General features: G+C 39.3%; 1 pseudogene across 1 annotated transcript; it reads right to left on the bottom strand.

Annotated features, from left to right (window-relative positions):
- Positions 1 to 1,383: 1,383 nt before the first annotated feature.
- On the bottom strand, positions 1,384 to 2,192 carry LOC308526452 (nucleophosmin-like; annotated as a pseudogene). The gene is made up of 2 exons: positions 1,615 to 2,192; positions 1,384 to 1,518 (listed from the first exon to the last, which is right to left on the bottom strand). The product of its transcript is annotated as a nucleophosmin-like (transcript).
- Between the last annotated feature and the right edge of the window lie 1,364 nt (positions 2,193 to 3,556).

Genomic DNA, 3,556 nt, shown 5'->3' with positions numbered 1-3,556 from the left:
CTCTAGTAATATAATAATTAATAAATAATAATATAAGAATAAGCTGTGTTTTTTGTCACAACTGTAAACCTAATATTTTCCCCACTCATGTACAAAAAAGTGTCTAGGTCCACTAATTTAAACTAGAGCATTGGGGACTCCTCTCTGAGAAGGTAATATTTAGACTAAGACATGAAGAATGAAAGAGATGTGGTCATGAGAAGAACTAGAAAAGAAGTGGTACTGGGAAGACTGCAATATGATATATTACATTGCTATATCTGTACTTATAGTAGATGGGTTCACAACAGCATACTCTAGGCAGGACACACAGAACTTTATAGCAAATACTCACTTATTAAATCAACAAAAATATCTCGTTCTATGCCTTTTTAAGCCATGGTAATGGACTGCATTGCTGTTCACTCATATTCTTTGGCACCTGAGGGATGTGATACATTCCTGCTCTGTGGGACTCAACAATGGCCATGTGCTTGACTAGGGGAAGGTGTATGTAAGTATGATATGAGATTGATCTATTATCTATCACTTGACTACCATCTATCAATCTGTATCTATTTATCTATCATCTATCTATATATTTATCATATATCTGTTATCTATCTATCTATCTATCTATCTATCTATCTATCATCTATCTATCTATCTATCATCATCTATCTATCATCTACCTGTCTACAAGCAGAAGTAATGAGTGTCAGTAATAATCAGAAGTCTTAAGAACCATAAAAATGCATAGTTATGCAAGCTTCCTTTCCTTTTTACTCTATAAGGATAACAGACAATGTTACCAGTAGAGACAGAGTTTACTCTATGGTCTGGGTCTTAGCTTGAAACTGATGCATCTGTGTTGTCATAAACCTATGGGATTATGGATTTTTTTTAAGTATTGTGATTATTTTTTAGCATTACCTTGCCTTTCCTGACAGATACAGCCAAATGTATCAAAATGTCCAAAGTTTAGCTCCTCTTTTTTTTAAGGATAGTGTTCAGATTTGTGCTATCCAAAATGATAGCTGCTACCAACTACAGTATTTATTTATTTATTTATTTATTTATTTATTTTTTCATTCATTCAAATATTTATTGAGCAGCTAGGGAGATACAAAGGTGTTTAAAACATGGTCAAAGAGGCGAGATACATGAACAAGGCAAGAAAAGTTCACTGAATCACAGCAAAAGAAAGGTGCATTAGGAGACTGAGTGAGATTGTTTCCAGCCTGGAAGGGGGCATGGGTGAGTCATAAACTGGGAAAGGGCACTGAGATTAAAACAGAGACTTCAGTCTGGAGTGTTGATGATACTCAGTAGGGACTACATTTATCTCTCTTTTTCCTCTTTCCCCATCTTTGGGCTTAATTTACTGGTAGTGCCCAGGATTGTTCAATGCACCTTGTTTATACTTGCCTGCATTTTTGCTTTAATGTCTTCTATAGAACTAGGTCCTTTTGGTGTTTTAGGAGTTTTTTTCCTGTTTTTTGAAGGATTGAAGGATTCTTGACCTTTTGATCTTGGTGCTGATGGTTTTGAGTCTTTTCCATTCTGATTTGATTTCTGTGCATTTTTGGCTGTAGTATCTCATATGGATTTCTTTACCGGAGCTTTTTCTACTACTTCCTCCTCCTCCTCCTCCTCCTCCTCCTCCTCCTCCTCCTCCTCCTCCTCCTCCTCCTCTTCATCATCATCATCATACTCCTCATCCTCATCATCTTCATCAGCAGCAAGTTTTACTTTTTCTGCGGAACCTTGCTAACACCCTCCAGGGACTGACCGCTTTCCAGACATACTTAGGAGTTTCACATCCTCCTCCTCGTCATCTTCTGACTCTGCATCTTCCTCCACAGCTAAGTTCTGTCCACTAATATGCACAGGCCCCGAACCACCCTACAACCGTAAGACCACAGGTGGTGTTATTTCAAAGCCACCACGGGAAACCATTGGCTGTACAGACATTTTCACAGTTGCCAGTGTTGCTTTAATTGGACTGCCTTCGTAATTCATTGCCTCTGCTTCGACAATGTGCAGTTCATCCTTTGCTCCAGCCCTAGACTGACCGTTCATAAAGATAATTGGTGCTGATTTTCATCATTATCCACCTTAAAGTGATAATCTTTCTCGGCCTTTAGTTCACAACTGAAAAGGTAGTTCTGGGGCTTCAGAGGGCTCATGTTCATGTTCATAGAATCTTCCATGGGGCGGTAGCACGCACTTAGGTGAGAGGGAAGGCAGATGGAGATAAATGGCTTCTGTGGATGGAATTGCATGAGGGCCCAACTACACTATTTAAATTCAAATCAATTCAACGTAAATAAAATATAAAATTTAGTTCTGTTACATTAACTACATTTCAAGTACTCAATAGGTCACATGTGTCCAGTGGATACCACATACAACAGCACAAAGAAAGATGATTTATTTTCTCTTTTAGTGTAATTTATTGATTTCAAAGAGAAAGAGAGAGGGAGAAAGAGATAGAAACATCAACTTTGAGAGAGAATCATTGATCAGTTACCTCATGCTGGGGTACCCCACGCTGGGGATCAAGCCCACAACCTGAACATGTGCCCTGACCAGAAATTGAACTGTGACTTCCTACTTCATAGGTCAACGCTCATCCACTTAGCCATGCCAGCTGGGCGAAGATGATTTCCATCATCACAGAACGTTCTACTGAGAAGCAATGGCTCAGATTGTGAAAGACTTGGAGCTTTTCTAGCTTCCATCGTGTTCCCAACATATGGGGATTCATTCATCTTCTTTCTCTAGAGGTGGTTAACCCTAATCAAAGGAAGAGCTTCAATTCTCCCAAGTATTTTAAATCTCACTGTGTTCCTGTGTGTTTTTACTCTTTTTTATCTAAAACCAATTGAAGATATTGCTGGACCATTTTACACCTCACTAATGGCCAGACCCTCTGGAATTCGCTAATGCTGTTACACACCAATCAATAACAATTATCTGCCAGCACTTCAACTTGCTATTTGCCTGGTTCCAGAATTAGCAAGTGTGACACCCTTGGTTAATTGAGAATTGCAGGGATTTCTGAAGCTTCTCAAACCAATTGATGTAGAATTTTAGACATGATATCCAAATGCACATCCCTTCTCCGCGTCCAGCACGGAGAGAGAGAGTGATGTAACTTCCTGTTACTCACATCCATGGATCCTAGCCAACAGAAAGCCAGCTTGCACCAGGGGTGGAGAATCAGTAAGCCAGTCAGCACCAGGGCATCTGATCTCTCCATTCCCGGTTGTCCTGGCCCTGTGCTATTCCAGTTTCCAGTAGCTCCTGATGGCCTAAAATTTAAAGTATACTAAAGAATATTTTTGTGCCATTTCAACTTACCTTTAAAATGTATTTTCTACTCCACTTCATAAGGATGATTTTGTCACTGTTCATTGCATTTTTTATGGACTTCAACTATGGATTCGGAATGAATCTTCCCCTCTATCTACAGGTTAAAATCCCATTCAGAACTCAGTTTTTCATGGCTCTTTCCCAGATCTTGTAGGCCACACTGATGATTGCTTCCACGGAAACATTATAGTAGTTCTCT

Source organism: Myotis nattereri, assembly GCF_964212035.1.
Source record: "Myotis nattereri genome assembly, chromosome: 10".
Lineage (NCBI taxonomy): Eukaryota > Metazoa > Chordata > Mammalia > Chiroptera > Vespertilionidae > Myotis > Myotis nattereri.
The sequence above is the reverse complement of the archived record's forward strand: the minus strand, read 5'-3'. Positions and strand labels throughout refer to the sequence as shown.